Source organism: Oncorhynchus masou, chromosome 33 (assembly GCF_036934945.1).
Source record: "Oncorhynchus masou masou isolate Uvic2021 chromosome 33, UVic_Omas_1.1, whole genome shotgun sequence".
NCBI classification, from domain to species: domain Eukaryota; kingdom Metazoa; phylum Chordata; class Actinopteri; order Salmoniformes; family Salmonidae; genus Oncorhynchus; species Oncorhynchus masou.
In genome coordinates this window covers 23,284,562-23,302,842 of record NC_088244.1, presented here as the reverse complement: position 1 = coordinate 23,302,842, position 18,281 = coordinate 23,284,562, and the positions used below count along the sequence as shown (strand labels likewise).

General features: G+C 42.4%; 1 protein-coding gene across 1 annotated transcript in view; it reads right to left on the bottom strand.

Moving 5' to 3' along the window:
* Positions 1 to 15,449, bottom strand: part of LOC135528058 (semaphorin-3B-like) — a 98,686-nt gene extending 83,237 nt beyond the window's left edge. The window contains exon 1 of the mRNA XM_064956827.1: positions 15,187 to 15,449. The gene's annotated coding sequence lies outside the window, so the exon portion shown is untranslated. The remainder of the gene's footprint in view (positions 1 to 15,186) is intronic.
* Between the last annotated feature and the right edge of the window lie 2,832 nt (positions 15,450 to 18,281).

The window sequence follows — 18,281 nt, the reverse complement described above, 5'->3', positions numbered from 1 at the left end:
CCCGTAATAACAATACACGAGACGAGACCGGTAATAGCAATACACGGGAAGAGACCCGTAATAACAATACATGGGATGAGACCCGTAATAACAATACACGGGAAGAGACCCGTAATAACAATACATGGGATGAGATCCATAATAACAATACACGGGATGAGACCCGTAATAACAATACACTGGACGAGACCCGTAATAACACGTGCACACTAACGCGGTAACACGCAAGCCGATTACAACAGAGCACAGGTACTCACAAGACCAACAGACATGGAACAACAATCAACAAGGACAATGGGGAACAGAGGGCACATATCTACACATACTCATCAGAGGGAATAGGAACCAGGTGTGTGTAATGAGACAAGACAGTCCGGAGTTGTTGGTAACGAATCCTGTTCAGTGATGCCTAGAAGGTGGGTGACGCAGACCTCCGGAGCTGGTGAACGGAATGAGCAGTACCGGGGGAATCCGTGACAGAAGAAGAGATTCATAGAGTTAAAGGTGTATTTCTGGATATCAAAATGATCTTAGGTGGAGGTGTTAATTCTGTATCTAATGTGATGATTGACAGATATCCTCCTTCTAACAGAGCCAGCACTGTTAATAACAGCCAGGAAGAGAGGTAAAGAAATTGCTGAACTTAAAAGATTGAGGGAAGATAAACATGTTAAGGAAATCCTTTCTCTAATCTCTATGGAGGAACTTGATGAAGAAGGAAAGGCTCAGTTATTCTCTTTACAACTAGAAATGGACTGACTGTATGAAGAGAGAGCAAAAGGGGCATTTGAAAGATCAAGAAGGAGATGGTTGGAGGAAGGTGAAAAAAAACACTAAATACTTTTACAATTTAGAGAGAAATAATTCTGAATTTACCTCTATTTATGTGTTTAATATAGATGGCAAAGAAGATGAAATCCCCAACATATTTCATAATCCGTTTCAGAAAGGTATCTTTACACCAGTGATGCCTGTCCTATCAGTGACATATCTGCCTTTCTACACTCTGTCAAAGACTATGCAACATTCATAGATGAAGACTTCCAAATGTCTTGTGATGAATTTATTTCTATGAATGAAATAAAAAATATTAATTGCAAGTTAAAAGAGAACAAATCTCCAGGGAATGAATGCCTTAATAGTGAATTCTATAAATATTTTCAGGAAGATATTGTTGAATTTATATTTAATGTTTTTAATTAAGGAGGCAATTGATTTAGGGGTCCTGCCTGTTTCTATGACACAAGGTCTCATTTCTGTAGTCCCGCAAAACACCAGTCTCAACATCAACAGTGAAGAGGTGATCCCTGGGATGCTGGCCTTCTAGGCAGAGTTGCAAAGAAAAAGACACATCTCAGACTGGCCAATAAAACTAAAAGATTTAGATGGGCAAAAGAACACAAACACTGAGCAGAGATATGGCTTTTTCTTTGCAACTCTGCCTAGAAGGCCAGCATCCCGGGGGTCGTCTCTTCACTGTTGACTTTGAGACTGGTGTTCTGCAGGTACTATTTAATGAAGCTGCCAGTTGAGTACTTGTGAGACGTCTGTTTCTCAAACTAGACAATCTGATGTACTTGTCCTCTTGCTCAGTTGTGCACCGGGGCCTCCCACTCCTCTTTCTATTCTGTTTAGAGCCAGTTTGCACTGTTCTCTTCAGTTTCTTGGCAAATTCTTGCATGGAATAGTCTTCATTTCTCAGAACAACAATAGACTGACGAGTTTCAGAAAAAAGTTATTTGTTTCTGGCCATTTTGATCCTGTAATCGAACCCACAAATGCTGATGCTCCAGATACTGAACTAGTCTAAAGAAGGCCAGTTTTATTGCTTCTTTATTCAGCTCAACAGTTTTCAGATGTGCTAAAATAATTGTAAAAGCGTTTTCTAATGATTAAATTAAACTTTTAAAATTATAAACTTGGATTAGCTAACACAACGTGCCATTGGAACACATGACTGATGGTTGCTGATAATGGGCCTCTGTACGCCTATGTAGATATTCCATTAAAAATCATCCATTTCCAGCTAAAATTGTGATTTACAACATTGTCTACACTGTATTTCTAATCTATTTGATGTTATTTTAATGGAGAACATTTTTGCATTTCTTTCAAAAACAAGGACATTTGTAAGTGACCCCAATCTTTTGAACGGAAGTGTATATTATGTAATAATTTTCAACTAGTATTTGACATGATAGACTACAAGGTGCACATTATGGAAGATAATTTATTTTATTTGTAAAAGGCTTTTTTTACAAGGCTTTTTATTCAGTTGAACATTATTTTCTTTTTGAGTCTTCGATTTTTGGGGTTTTGGTCAACATTTTCAAAGTGTAACGAAAACAATTCTGTTAAATTATCCCATGGAACTTCACAGTGATTCGACATAAGACAAAGAATTAAACAAGGATGACCAATTTCTCCTCTCTTATTTTTATTGTTCATACAAATTATGGCACTTCATATCAATAAGGATAGTTTCATGGGTAGTCAGATACAAAATAAAGAGATCAAATGTTCACAATTGGCTGACGACACCACCATTTTTTATGAAAGATCATAAGGAAGTCAGGAAAGCTATTGAGTATATTAAAGCCTTCTCACATGTACAGTTGAAGTTGGAAGTTTACATACACTTTAGCCAAATACATTTAAACTCAGTTTTTCACAATTCCTGACATTTAATCCTAGAAAAAAAATCCCTCTTAGGTCAGTTAGGATCACCACTTTATTTTAAGAATGTGAAATGTCAGAATAATAGTAGAGATAATTATTTATTTCAGCTTTCATTTCTTTCATCACATTCCCAGTGGGTCAGAAGTTTACATACACTCAATTAGTATTTGGTAGCATTGTTTAACTTAGGTCATACATTTCGGGTATCCTTCCACAAGCTTCCCACAATAAGTTGGGTGAATTTTGGCCCATTCCTCCTGACAGAGCTGGTGTAACTGAGTAAGGTAGGTAGGCCTCCTTGCTCGCACACGCTTTTTCTGTTCTGCCCACAAATTTTCTATAGGATTGAGGTCAAGGCTTTGTGATGGCCACTCCAATACCTTGACTTTGTTGTCCTTAAGCCATTTTGACACAACCTTTGAAGTATGCTTCGGGTCATTGTCCATTTGGAAGACCCATTTGTAACCAAACTTTAACTTCCTGACTGATATCTTGAGATGTTGCTTCAATATACCCACATAATTTTCCTCTTCATAATGCCACCTATTTTGTGAAGTGCACCAGTCCCTCCTGGAGCAAAGCACCAACACAACATGATGCTGCCACCCCCGTGCTTCAAGGTTGGGATGGTGTTCTTCGGCTTGCAAGCCTCCCCCTTTTTCGTCCAAACATAACGATGGTCATTATGGCCAAACAGTTCTATTTATGTTTCATCGGAGGACATTTCTCCAAAGAGTAGGATATTTGTCCCCATGTGCAGTTGCAAACCATAGTGTGGCTTTTTTATGGCGGTTTTGGAGCAGTGGCTTCTTCCTTGCTCAGCGGCCTTTCATGTCAATATAGGACTCATTTTTACTGTGGATATAGATATTTTTGTACCTGTTTCCTCCAGAATATTCACAAGGTCCTTTGCTGTTGTTCTGGGATTTTTACACCAAAGTACGTTCATCTCTAGGAGACAGAACACGTCTCCTTCCTGAGTGGTATGACGGCTGCATGGTCCCATGGTGTTTATACTTGCGTACTATTATTTGTACAGATGAACGTGGTACCTTCAGGCGTTTGGAAATTGCTCCCAAGGAGGAACCAGACTTGTGGAGGTCTACAGTTTGTTTCGGAGGTCTTGGCTGATTTCTTTTCTTTTTTTTTCTTTTTGTGAGTTATTTGCGTTGAAAAGATGTGACTTAAACTCAGTATGTCAAATCCCTGTAAAAGATGTGATCACTTATATTGGTATTAAGGTTAACAAAGACCAGAAATAAAGGACCAGTTTAAGCTTCTCTCCTATTGTAGAGAAAATTAGAAAGAGATTTAACTCCTGGTTATTAAGAGATGCTTCTTTATCTGGACTTGTACTAATCTAAAGGTTTGTCCAGATTAGTTTATTGCCTTGCCTTGGATGTTCCTCTGTCAGTAACTAAAATGGTTGATACTAAATGATTTAACTTCATATGGAGGAATACACCTCATTATTTCAGAAAAGGGAGGGAGGGTTGAACGCTCTGGGTTTTAACACCTCTAATATAATCTTCAAGATCAAATGGATACAAAAGTATTTAAGAAATATGGATTGCATTTGGAATATAATCCCTCATTTAATATTCCAACCGATTGGTGGTCTTACTCAAATGCAACATTTATGTGGGTAAGATCCCTATTAAGCTTGCTGACCTTCATAAAGAAGTACTTCTAACTTGGAACCTCGTATACAAACATAATTTCCCCCACATAGATATACTGGAATAACAAATACAGAAAATACAAAAACAAGTCTTTTTTTCCAGAACTGGTTTGACAACAGCATTTTCTGGGTTAAAAAACTATTGAATAATGATGGACAACTATATGATTATCCAGAATTCATGAGAACACACAATGTTATATTTACTCCTGAGGAGTATCAAATTGTTGTTAGAGCTGTCCCTAAAGGTGCTATTCTTCTTTTAGGAGAATATAACAGTCTCCAAGTGCAACTGTTGAGGATTTTGTATTCTCAATTCAGTTAGAAAGAATTGACATGTAAATGTAAAATCATGTATACAGGAAAACTATGTCAAGATATTACTATGTCAGAAGATATTGGAGTGAGTTTGAAGATTTTAAAAGAAACCCCTGTTAATGTTAATTTGAAAGACTCTGATATTATGTTTTATTTTGATCCAAATGATATGGACCCTGAATTAACTTCATTGGTCATTTGTTTCTTTTTTATGGAAGATTCTTTATCCATAAAATCAAGTGGGCGGAGAACAAACCCCACTTCACATTCGTTATTTCCAAATGATCAGTAAGTGTAAAAAAAAAAGCAATACGTACCATAAAACATTTTGACAAATTGAACAGGTATCTCGATATGTAATACTCTGTCTGTTAGGTTTATGTACTCTCCTTTGTATATTTCTGTTTTTGTATTTGTTTTGTTCATAATTAAAAATAATATTTAAAAAAATGTTTAAAAAAATAATCCAGACGTGAAAGAAACAAAGTGTTGTAGACAAGACAAAAACGTCAACACATGAGACATGAGACATGAGACATGAGACATGAGACGTAAAGTTTTCCATGCAAGTTGTTTAGCTTTTTTGTATACATGAATTCTGCTGGATGATTTAGCATAGGTAGTATTTGCCAGCTAGAGTGGCTAGCTAACGTTAGCTTCTCTGGCATTTTTGTTAGGTCTACCAACTAGCTAGCTAGCTATCTCGCTAATTACCATCTACAGAAGTACATTGTAATAAGGACCACTTAAAAGGAGGTGTTAGTCTCTAGTCTTATTGTACTGGGATCTGGTTCAGTGTGTTGTTACTGTACTCCCAACCCCTCGGTCTATTGGCTTCACCATGTCTCTGATGTGCAAACTGGCTTAAGTATTGTTTCTCATGTTAATCCTTTTGTTGTGGAATTTGCTAACAGAAAGCTTTTCAATGCATTTCTTTGTTGTTGCAGTATAAGTTCTTATTAACAGAAACACAAATACCTAAACTATGCACACATCTAATATAATACACATGTCGGTAAACAAACACAGATATAATACTATCAATAAATGTGCCTGTTCTCTATTTTCATTTCTGATCTAAAGGCCTCTCTCTCCACAGATCTAATGCACATACCCTCCACACAAACACATGCACACTAGCACACTAACACTTACACACAACTCAAAAGGGCCCTCCGTCCCCTCCTCTCCCTCACTATGGGGTTCACCTTCAGAGAGTCTATCTCTGCTGGCTGCAGCTGGGTAGACTAAGCCCTCTACTGCTGCTTTGGCTTACACTGAAATAAATGGGTGTGTCTCGGTGTGTGTGTGTGTGTGTGTGTGTGTGTGTGTGTGTGTGTGTGTGTGTGTGTGTGTGTGTGTGTGTGTGTGTGTGTGTGTGTGTGTGTCTGACTGTGACAGAGAGAGGGCGATGTAGAGAGTGATAGAGAAGGAGGAGTGGGGGTGGTGCTTTATCAGGAGGAAAAGCCAAATTAAAAATGTGGAATGATCCCTCCTCCTGGGACGGGTTCAATTAGCAGGCTAGATGGAGAGAAGCTGGGAGACTGGGAGGATGGGCTAAAAGCCATAGCCTGGCCACATCCATTTTGCACCAGCATCACCCTATACACACATGCATTTGGCAGTCACACTCACTAGAGCCGGGACGATACCAGTATCGTTATATTTTTTCCATGTCAAAAATAAAAACACGTAGGAAACCAAACTCTTTAGGCCTTTCAAAAACTGCTGTATATAAAATATAGAGTGTTATAATTTGGAAAATAAATAAATATGTCTCTGGATGAAAACATAATGATGTTTGCTTCCAACATTAAGGCTGTTTTCCACGATACTAACGAGTATCACAATACTGGTATTGTCCCAGCCCTAACACACACATACACATGCACAAGCGTGTGCACACACACCCACCCTACACATAAGGACACACACACACACACACACACGCTACACATTTAGACACACACACACACACACACACACCCTACACATATAGACACACACACACCCTACACATATAGACACACACTCATCCTACACATATAGACACACTCTACACATATAGACACACCAACCCTACACATATAGACACACCCTACACATATAGACACACCCACCCTACACATAGACACACACACCCTACACATAGAGTATAGACACACACACACAAACACACAAAATCACAGATCACACCACATACTGCATGATTGCAGGTTGATTAGGTCTGGCTAATAACTTAAGCACCAGAAGGTGTGTAGGCATCAGGAAGGGTGAATAGAGGAGTGAGAGAGTGGAGTGCGGGGAGAGCTAACGAGGGAGGTGAGAAGGGTGAGAGGTGAAATAAGGGGTAGGGGAGAAGGATGGGGGGGAGAGAGAGTGAGGAGGATTAAGTGGCAATGGGGTAGAAAGGGATGGGTGGAGGGAGGAAGGAAGGGATGGAGGGAGGGAGGAAGGGAGGGTGGGTAAACAGCGGTGAGTGAGAACACAGGTGGTGAAAGGAGGAGAGGAATAGGGGAGGAGGGAGGATCACATTAATGGAAGAGATCTGCTCTGCTCCCCTTTTAATTTATTCTATTCCCCCTCCTCTAACCTGCTGATTTCTCTTCTCATAGTCTCAGCTCTTCTCTCCCTCTCTCTTTCCATCTTTATCCTCCTATCTTATTCCTACATCTCCCTTCCCTCCTCCTTCCCCTTATCCTCTCCCCTCCACTCCTCTCTCTTCATGGAGTTCTGTTATGATAACTAAGGGGCAGCTAAGGGCTTTGACTTGAATATGAATCTTGTATCCCAGCAGCTGTAACTTTGACTGGCACAACAGGATGAGAAGGAAATGGGAGAGGACTGGGGGGAATAACATGCTTTATACAATATATCCATCCTGTGGCCTGAATGAGGGTGAATTGGCTTTTCCTATCCTAAACTAGCCTGACAAAGAGGTGTGAGTATAGTGAGGGGAAAATATTTAACTGCATAGTGTGATGCTCACTGAATGAAATACCAGACGTGCCGCAAGAGCCTGGATTCATTTCCTCTCTACGTTGACTGAGAGGTTTACTGTGAGTTGTCACATACCAAACTGTAAAGATGCTGCAGTTGCACACACAAACACTCCTGCAGCCCTGTGGTAGGCCCTGTGTGTGTGTGTGTGTGTGTGTGTGTGTGTGTGTGTGTGTGTGTGTGTGTGTGTGTGTGTGTGTGTGTGTGTGTGTGTGTGTGTGTGTGTGTGTGTGTGTGTGTGTGTGTGTGTGTGTGTGTGTGTGTGTGTGTGTGTGTGTGTGTGTGTGTGTGTGTGTGTGTGTGTGCGCACCATCTCGGCCGCCAGTGGCACCAGAGTGTGACAGGTGAGGAGTGACAGGTAAGGGGTGCTGTACTGCACTCAGCAGCGTATCAGCAGGACTGGCTGTCTCGTTATCAGGCAGGCACCCGGCAGAACAGCCAAATCCCCTCTCTAAGCCCCCGAGGCAGGCGAACGCTCCCTTTACCTCAGCTCTGAGGGGCCGTGGGGGGAGGAGAAGAGGGGGAGAGACTCGTTATTTTCTCATCTCCTATTGTAAAGCTATCTAATTCTCCTCTCCTTCACCTCTGGATTTTCTCCATAGTGGAGGTGATGGATTCTCACCTGCAGCCTGAACCCCAAATGCGCACACACGTCACACACACATCACACACACGTCCCACACACACACACACACACACACACACACACACACCCACGTGTTACACACATCACACACACGTCACACACACACACACACACACACACACACACACACACACACACACACACACACACACACACACACACACACACACACACACACACACACACACACAAATTCTGCCACATACTGTATATGCAGACACATATGCCAGGGTACAAACACACACACACAGCTCTGCACATTAAGGCAAATATATTGAGAAGCAGAGGTAGAGAGAGGAGGACGCATTAGTGTGTCCAAGACAAGCAGGGAATGAGGCTTCAGCTTGCCAAAGAGCTTCTGATCCACCCACCCCTACTCTCCACACTGTTTAGTCCATGTCAGAGTCACTCCCCTCCCTCTCGCACTGAGCCCGCAGCACGGGGATCGGCTGCTATGACTGATATACATCTGAAGGAGAGAGAAAGGTCAGGTGGACTTCCTTGTTGTTTGGTACACTGCTAGTACACTGTTCTGAACTGCTTTACCCTAAAGCTTCTGATGCTGAACTGAGATTGGCCCTTCTAGCCTCTGTTTCAACCCTGGTTCAGTGTATCATTGTCATGTTATCTGTACCTGATGACGCTAACTGATCTAGTCAGGCTATTCAATCCCACATGGTTGCACTGTGATCTTATATAACTAGAGGATCAGGAGCTTTTCTTGGTCAGAACACTCCTGACCCCACTGTACCTACTGTATGGGGCTCTGTGTTTATATAAACAGTCTCCCTGTACCAAGGTGTTCCTGGTCAGAACACTCCTGACCCCACTGTACCTACTGTATGGGGCTCTGTGTTTATATAAACAGTCTCCCTGTGCCAAGGTGTTCCTGGTCAGAACACTCCTGACCCCACTGTACCTACTGTATGGGGCTCTGTGTTTATATAAACAGTCTCCCTGTACCAAGGTGTTCCTGGTCAGAACACTCCTGCCCTCACTGTACCTACTGTATGGGGCTCTGTGTTTATATAAACAGTCTCCCTGTGCCAAGGTGTTCCTGGTCAGAACACTCCTGACCCCACTGTACCTACTGTATGGGGCTCTGTGTTTATATAAACAGTCTCCCTGTGCCAAGGTGTTCCTGGTCAGAACACTCCTGACCCCACTGTACCTACTGTATGGGGCTCTGTGTTTATATAAACAGTCTCCCTGTGCCAAGGTGTTCCTGGTCAGAACACTCCTGACCCCACTGTACCTACTGTATGGGGCTCTGTGTTTATATAAACAGTCTCCCTGTGCCAAGGTGTTCCTGGTCAGAACACTCCTGACCCCACTGTACCTACTGTATGGGGCTCTGTGTTTATATAAACAGTCTCCCTGTACCAAGGTGTTCCTGGTCAGAACACTCCTGACCCCACTGTACCTACTGTATGGGGCTCTGTGTTTATATAAACAGTCTCCCTGTGCCAAGGTGTTCCTGGTCAGAACACTCCTGACCCCACTGTACCTACTGTATGGGGCTCTGTGTTTATATAAACAGTCTCCCTGTGCCAAGGTGTTCCTGGTCAGAACACTCCTGACCCCACTGTACCTACTGTATGGGGCTCTGTGTTTATATAAACAGTCTCCCTGTGCCAAGGTGTTCCTGGTCAGAACACTCCTGACCATACTGTACCTACTGTATGGGGCTCTGTGTTTATATAAACAGTCTCCTTATGCCAAGGTGTTCCTGGTCAGAACACTCCTGCCCCCACTGTACCTACTGTATGGGGCTCTGTGTTTATATAAACAGTCTCCCTGTACCAAGGTGTTCCTGGTCAGAACACTCCTGACCCCACTGTACCTACTGTATGGGGCTCTGTGTTTATATAAACAGTCTCCCTCTGCCAAGGTGTTCCTGGTCAGAACACTCCTGACCCCACTGTACCTACTGTATGGGGCTCTGTGTTTATATAAACAGTCTCCCTGTGCCAAGGTGTTCCTGGTCAGAACACTCCTGACCCCACTGTACCTACTGTATGGGGCTCTGTGTTTATATAAACAGTCTCCCTGTGCCAAGGTGTTCCTGGTCAGAACACTCCTGACCCCACTGTACCTACTGTATGGGGCTCTGTGTTTATATAAACAGTCTCCCTGTGCCAAGGTGTTCCTGGTCAGAACACTCCTGACCCTACTGTACCTACTGTATGGGGCTCTGTGTTTATATAAACAGTCTCCCTGTTCCAAGGTGTTCCTGGTCAGAACACTCCTGACCCCACTGTACCTACTGTATGGGGCTCTGTGTTTATATAAACAGTCTCCCTGTGCCAAGGTGTTCCTGGTCAGAACACTCCTGACCCCACTGTACCTACTGTATGGGGCTCTGTGTTTATATAAACAGTCTCCCTGTGCCAAGGTGTTCCTGGTCAGAACACTCCTGACCCCACTGTACCTACTGTATGGGGCTCTGTGTTTATATAAACAGTCTCCCTGTGCCAAGGTGTTCCTGGTCAGAACACTCCTGACCCTACTGTACCTACTGTATGGGGCTCTGTGTTTATATAAACAGTCTCCCTGTGCCAAGGTGTTCCTGGTCAGAACACTCCTGACCCCACTGTACCTACTGTATGGGGCTCTGTGTTTATATAAACAGTCTCCCTGTGCCAAGGTGTTCCTGGTCAGAACACTCCTGACCCCACTGTACCTACTGTATGGGGCTCTGTGTTTATATAAACAGTCTCCCTGTGCCAAGGTGTTCCTGGTCAGAACACTCCTGACCCCACTGTACCTACTGTATGGGGCTCTGTGTTTATATAAACAGTCTCCCTGTGCCAAGGTGTTCCTGGTCAGAACACTCCTGACCCCACTGTACCTACTGTATGGGGCTCTGTGTTTATATAAACAGTCTCCCTGTGCCAAGGTGTTCCTGGTCAGAACACTCCTGACCCCACTGTACCTACTGTATGGGGCTCTGTGTTTATATAAACAGTCTCCCTGTGCCAAGTTGTTCCCTAAAACCCTTTCTCTCAAACCGTTCTTCCTCCTTTACAGATTAATTCAAGGAAAAACATAAGGGGCAAGTGATCATTACCAGGGATCATTAACAGTGTATCATTAACAGTGTATCATTACCAGGGATCATTAACAATGTATCATTAACAGGGATCATTAACAGTGTATCATTACCAGGGATCATTAACAGTGTATCATTAACGGTGTATCATTACCAGGGATCATTACCAGGGATCATTAACAGTGTATCATTACCAGGGATCATTACCAGAGATCATTACCAGTGTATCATTAACAGTGTATCATTACCAGGGATCATTAACAGTGTATCATTAACAGTGCATCATTACCAGGGATCATTAACAGTGTATCATTAACAGGGATCATTAACAGTGTATCATTACCAGGGATCATTAACAGTGTATCATTAACAGTGTATCATTACCAGGGATCATTACCAGGGATCATTACCAGGGATCATTACCAGGGATCATTACCAGTGTATCATTAACAGTGTATCATTACCAGGGATCATTACCAGTGTATCATTACCAGGTATCATTAAAAGTGTATCATTAACAGTGTATCATTAACAGTGTATCATTAACAGTGTATCATTACCAGGGATCATTAACAGTGTATCATTACCAGGGATCATTAACAGTGTATCATTAACGGTGTATCATTACCAGGGATCATTAACAGTGTATCATTAACAGGGATCATTAACAGTGTATCATTAACAGGGATCATTAACAGTGTATCATTACCAGGGATCATTAACAGTGTATCATTACCAGGGATCATTACCAGAGATCATTAACAGTGTATCATTAACACTGTATCATTACCAGGGATCATTAACAGTGTATCATTAACAGTGTATCATTACCAGTGTATCATTACCAGGGATCATTACCAGAGATCATTAACAGTGTATCATTAACAGTATATCATTACCAGGGATCATTAACAGTGTACCATTAACAGTGTATCATTACCAGGGATCATTAACAGTGTATCATTAACAGTGTATCATTACCAGGGATCATTAACAGTGTATCATTACCGGTGTATCATTACCAGGGATCATTAACAGTGTATCATTACCAGGTATCATTAACAGTGTATCATTAACAGTGTATCATTAACAGTGTATCATTACCAGTGTATCATTACCAGGGATCATTAACAGTGTACCATTAACAGTGTATCATTACCAGGGATCATTAACAGTGTATCATTACCAGTGTATCATTACCAGGGATCATTAACAGTGTATCATTACCAGGTATCATTAACAGTGTATCATTAACAGTGTATCATTACCAGGGATCATTACCAGTGTATCATTACCAGGGATCATTAACAGTGTACCATTAACAGTGTATCATTACCAGGGATCATTAACAGTGTATCATTAACAGTGTATCATTACCAGGGATCATTAACAGTGTATCATTAACAGGGATCATTAACAGTGTATCATTAACAGGGATCATTAACAGTGTATCATTACCAGGGATCATTAACAGTGTATCATTACCAGTGTATCATTACCAGGGATCATTACCAGAGATCATTAACAGTGTCCAATTTGTAAGTCGCTCTGGATAAGAGCGTCTGCTAAATGACTTAAATGTAAATGTAAATGTGTATCATTAACAGTATATCATTACCAGGGATCATTAACAGTGTATCATTAACAGTGTATCATTACCAGGGATCATTAACAGTGTACCATTAACAGTGTATCATTACCAGGGATCATTAACAGTGTATCATTAACAGTGTATCATTAACAGTGTATCATTAACAGTGTATCATTAACAGTGTATCATTACCAGGGATCATTAACAGTGTATCATTACCAGGGATCATTAACAGTGTATCATTAACAGTGTATCATTAACAGTGTATCATTAACAGTGTATCATTACCAGGGATCATTAACAGTGTATCATTACCAGGGATCATTAACAGTGTATCATTAACAGTGTATCATTACCAGGGATCATTAACAGTGTATCATTAACAGTGTATCATTACCAGGGATCATTAACAGTGTATCATTAACAGGGATCATTAACAGTGTATCATTACCAGGGATCATTAACAGTGTATCATTAACAGTGTACCATTACCAGGGATCATTAACAGTGTAAATCAAATGATGAATCTGATCTAGTTTTGCAGTCAACAGTGGCATAGTAAGTCTACAGGAGTCTCCACACACACACACACACACACACACACACACACACACACACACACACACACACACACACACACACACACACACACACACACACACACACACACACACACACACACACACACACACACACACACACACACACACACACACACACACACACACACACACACACACACACCGAGAGAGAATACCTTACTCATCAGGGGTGAGTATCATATCAAATGCCTGTACTGTTACATTTATTCAACTGGATTGAAAATAAAAATACATCTGATTAAATGTTGATGATGACAGCATTTAGCTTTTTATGTGAATGACAGAACAACTTGTCTCCTCTTTAGACCCTCCAGCTGCAGCAAACAAGTCAATATTTCAAAAGATCAGCAGCATCCATTAAATATTTCAAACAAAGAAAACTGCCATTGCTACTGTATGTCTTTCTTCCTCTCTGTCTGTTTTTCATTCTCTCTATTTTTCTCCCTATTCCACTCTCTCTATTTTTCTCCCTATTCCACTCTCTCTATTTTTCTCCCTATTCCACTCTCTCTATTTTTCTCCCTATTCCACTCTCTCTATTTTTCTCCCTATTCCACTCTCTCTATTTTTCTACATCTCCCTCCCTCCCTCCCTGTGATGTGTAACATTCCCGTCCAGCCCAAAGCACACAGACACAGAGTCTCACCACACCGCCAAAGTCACCGCCACTTTGTAGCCCAGCCTCTGGCCTGCACTCACCACAAGGAGTGAGTGAGTGAGTGAGTGAGTGAGTGAGTGACAGAGAGAGAGAGAGAGAGAGAGAGAGAGAGAGAGAGAGAGAGAAAGCAGAGAAATAGACTGACTATAACCACATATATCTACAGTAGAGCACTCCATAGAGACTCAGACACAGTCATACTGTTAAGCTGAGATGCTCAGGAGTGTTCAGTATCCAGGGGCACATGGGGTCTTTGAGTAACACACTGGGTTAAAAGGCTGAAGCTGAGATGACAGACAGACACACAGAGAAAATATAATATTGGTTTCAGATATTAGCTGCCTGTATGAGGGACACTCTCTCAATGTAATCTGTACTTCTTTAGAGAAAGGAGAGAAAGAGACAGAGAGGAATAAACTCCCTTCGTTAAAATTAGCCATTTACAAAACGTGCAGAAAGGAGATAAAAGCCAGAGCTAAATTAGATTAAAGTGTAGAAGTGACCGTGTGGAAAGATGGGGAGGGCTAGAGGGAGAGAGAGAGTTGTATGGGATTTCAGGTGTAAAGAGAGAGAATCCTCTTTTGTCCCGCTGGTCAATATTAGGAAAAATCATCTGACCAGGCAAATGGAAATATGTACTAAATATGCTTATTTTTACTTAAAACTGACACTCTAGCACAAGCACCTAACTGGCTTTTCAGAGAACTGTTGTGAGAAATGTTGAATCTCCAACTGAAAAAGGACCACTTTCTCACACTTTCCAACTGAAAAATACCACTCGGCTTTGAGCAAGGCAAACATGAACCTTTAACTCCACTACAACAACACTGACCAGTTCACTCACACAAACAAAACCACACTGACAAACACTCTGCTCCCAAACTACTGTTTAAAAAACAGACACATGATAAACACACCCCAACAACATCCACTGGGAAATAAGGAAAGGAATGCCTTACCTTTGTACTCTGTGTGTTCCTGGTACTGTAGCGCTCCTAGGTCCCTGTCTCTCTATCTGTGACAGGTGCCATGGTAGAGTCCAGAGTAAGGAAAGGTAGTCTCTCTCTCTCTCTCTCTCGTCTGTAGAGAAAGGGAATACATTCATGGAGTGGGACAGTGCATAGTAGTTCTCTCACACTCTTTCCCTCTGCCTTTTGGTTCTTTCTTTGACTGATCTACTCTATCACTCTCCCACTGCTCAACGTCTCTCTCTCTCCCTCTCTCTCTCTCTCTCTCTCTCTCTCTCTCTCTCTCTCTCTCTCTCACACACACACACACCCTCCTCCTTCTTTTGAAGCCACTCCCTCTGTAATGGTCCAAAGGTAAAGTCCTTCTCTCTCCTCTCCTCTCTTATTCCTTCTCTCTCATTCCCTCTCTCTCCTCTCCTCTTTTATTCCCTCTCTCCTCTCACTCCCTCTCTCTCTTCTCTTCTCCTCTCTTACTCCCTCTCTCTCCTCTACTCTCTTATTCCTTCTCTCTCATTCCCTCTCTCTCCTCTCCTCTTTTATTCCCTCTCTCTCCTCTCACTCCCTCTCTCTCTTCTCCTCTCTTACTCCCTCACCTCTCTCATCTCTCACTCCCTCTCTTCTCTCATTCCCTCTCTCTCCTCTCCTCTCTCATTCCCTCTCTCTCATTCCTTCTCTCTCCTTTCCTCTCTCATTCCTTCTCTCTCCTTTCCTCTCTCATTCCTTCTCTCTCCTTTCCTCTCTCATTCCTTCTCTCTCCGTTCCTCTCTCATTCCTTCTCTCTCCGTTCATCTCTCATTCCTTCTCTCTCCTTTCCTCTCTCATTCCTTCTCTCTCCTCTCATTCCTTCTCTCTCCTTTCCTCTCTCATTCCTTCTCTCTCCTTTCCTCTCTAATTTCTTCTCTCTCCTCTCTCATTCCTTCTCTCCTTTCCTCTCTCATTCCTTCTCTCTCCTTTCCTCTCTCATTCCCTCACTCTCATTCCTTCTCTCTCCTCTCTCATTCCTTCTCTCTCCTTTCCTCTCTCATTCCTTGTCTCTCCTTTCCTCTCTCATTCCTTCTCTCTCCTTTCCTCTCTCATTCCCTCACTCTCATTCCTTCTCTCTCCTCTCTCATTCCTTCTCTCTCCTTTCCTCTCTCATTCCTTGTCTCTCCTTTCCTCTCTCATTCCTTCTCTCTCCTTTCCTCTCTCATTCCCTCACTCTCATTCCTTCTCTCTCCTCTCTCATTCCTTCTCTCTCCTTTCCTCTCTCATTCCTTCTCTCTCCTTTCCTCTCTCATTCTCTCTCATTCCTTCTCTCTCCTCTCCCATTCCCTCTTTCTCATTCCTTCTCTCTCCTCTCTCTCGTTCCCCATCTCTCCTTTTCACCCTCCTTCACCCCCCCCCCCAAGTCCCACATGTTTTGTTATTACACCTGGCTCTTTGACTTCTCTCTGTGTCTGCTCAGTGGTGTGATCTCTACGTGGCTCTACGTGTGTTGTAGCTTCACTTTCATTTGACTGGTTCTGAGTGTTCCAGAGTGGGAACTATTTTGGCTAGCTATGGCTCTTGGGTTGGGCTGATGCTGAGGGTCAGGGTAAGGGTGAGGTAAGTGGCTGACACTGGGTTGTTGTCTACAGTAGGTTGAGAGTCTGGATCTGGGTCTCACTTAAAGTATTTAAAGAGGTTAATCATTAACCCGGTTGTTCACAAACGATTTGGAGCCACCGCAACATATTAACCACACACACACACACACACACACACACACACACACACACACACACACACACACACACACAGAGAGAGAGAGAGAAAATAACACGCACATATATCAAATGTAAATAGCTGAAAACAAACAGTGACACCATATTGTTGAGAAAAGGCACACACACTATATTCTCATTTACCATTTCTGAGGCATAGGGGTGTGGCAGAACATCAGTTGTAAGCCAATCTGACACATACACACACATCTGCTGCAGGGTCGTACACACACTGTGGACAGGCTGGCATCTCACTGGCACCATGCAGATGTCCATCTCTAGAAGGTGTGGAAGGGAACTAGTTAGTAATGCCAGTAAGCAGCACTCATTATCACACACACACACACACGGTCCTTGGAAGAGAGGCTACACATCGAATGTTAATCATAGAATATTGAACAAGGAAAAACAGTGGCCTTGAACATGAGACACACAATCAATGATCACATTCATGTATCGACATTAGTCTCTCTGCCATCTAGCAGATGCTTGGACCAGCATGTGCGTGCGTGCGTGTGTGTGTGTGTGTGTGTGTGTGGTCAAATTAGGTCTATGATATCCGACACCAGACTCGGGGCAGATAAACTGCCAGGATTACTCTGATGTCAGAACCCGGACGTATGCGTGTGAAAAGGTCATGGTACTATTGTCATCAACACAATCACAGGTATAACATAAGCAGAACCACAGCACCTGGCCCACATTGTTCATTGTGACCACACACACAAACACAGCCATCATTGCCTACATTGTTTTTTAGTACAGCTAATTGTAGTGTGGCATTCATATTCTACTTTTTCCTACAGATTTTGTGGATTATGCTAAATTTCTCTGAATGGATTTGTGAGGTATTTTGTGTATGCCGTGCCGTGACTGTTAATTGTTGTTAGATTTATTTAGTCCTAATATGGTCTGTGTTCCAGATGCTCCCCATACCAGGAACAAGCCGTATGTCTTTAGTCCAGCCATGCTCCCTCACTACTCTAGCACACTATGACCTTAGAACAAAGAAGCCAGTCTCAACCGACACCCTCCCTCCTTCCATCTCACTCAACCATCTTTCCTCTCCCTCTCTCTCTCTCTCTCTCTCTTCCTCCCTCTCTCTCTCTCTCCCTCCCTCTCTCTCTCTCTTCCTCCCTCTCTCTCTCTCTCCCTCCTCTCTCGCTCTCTCCCTCCCTCTCTATTTACGCATGGCCTCTATACCCAAACCTCTCCATCTAGCATGCCGTTGTCAACTATAACGTCTGTCTGTCTGTCTGTCTGTATGTATGTCTGTCTGTCTGTCTGTCTGACACACGGCTACTCCTAGAAAGACCTTTCTGTCCTTAATTCTGCATCGCAGTG